Source organism: Pteropus vampyrus, unplaced genomic scaffold (assembly GCF_000151845.1).
Source record: "Pteropus vampyrus isolate Shadow unplaced genomic scaffold, Pvam_2.0 Scaffold2, whole genome shotgun sequence".
Lineage (NCBI taxonomy): Eukaryota > Metazoa > Chordata > Mammalia > Chiroptera > Pteropodidae > Pteropus > Pteropus vampyrus.
Genome location: NW_011888783.1, coordinates 7,193,143 through 7,194,069, shown reverse-complemented (window position 1 = coordinate 7,194,069; position 927 = coordinate 7,193,143).

The following is a 927-nucleotide window of genomic DNA, read 5'->3' as shown; positions in this document are numbered from 1 at the left end:
AGATATGAAGTTAGAAAAACATTTACTTTGAGCATAGTGGCCAGGGTAGCCATAGGAAAATGAATTGGACGGAAAAAAAAAAAAAATGGACATGTTAAGAGATCTTGAGGAAAGATGAGTGCTATCTTGGGTTTTAAACAGACTGAGTTTATGGTAATTCTAGAATATTCAAGTCATCTCTCTAATTAGGAAGCTGACAACTAAGCTTGGATCTTAGAGATTGGAAGTTATAAGTAAAAGATGCTGGCAGAAGAGGTGGTAAGAAGGAATACTGGGGAATAAGAATATGTAGAGATAAAATTTAGTCTTTGTAAAGATCTTTTAATGAACAGGGAGAGCAAGTTGACTGATGGAAGAAGCAGATGAATGCAAACAATTCATGGTGGATTGCACAGTAAAATGCTGAAGCAAGGTCAGGTAAGATGCAGTAAGGTTTTGACAATTAGGAGGGCATGTGTGGTCTCTGACAAAGAGTGGTTGGAAAGTAAGGGATTAAGAGGTGATTACATAATAGTCAACTCCTGTTTGACTTGCTGAACATCTTATTGTTTTAAAAGTTGACAGCCTTTAAAGTCAGATGATCTGACTAAATATCCAGAATCTGTAAATTTAAGTTTTTGCTGCTGCTATTGTCATTTGTTTACTTGTTTTTCCTGATTCTATTGTTAGCTAGTTTATAATATTTATTTCCAACAAAGTAAGGATGAGAAATTGAATGCAAAAACCCTAAGTTCAAGTAATTTTTGAATGGAATCTGGTGCTCCATAAATCAATACACAGTAGATTTTTCTCTTTTTTTAAGAAAATGTCTCCCATTTCTTAATAATTTTGAGCCTCTCACAATACATTTTTCATTATTCCTTTTAACTTTTAGTTTCTTTTTATAAATATCCAATTAGCATATGATCATTAAAGTCAAAATTACTT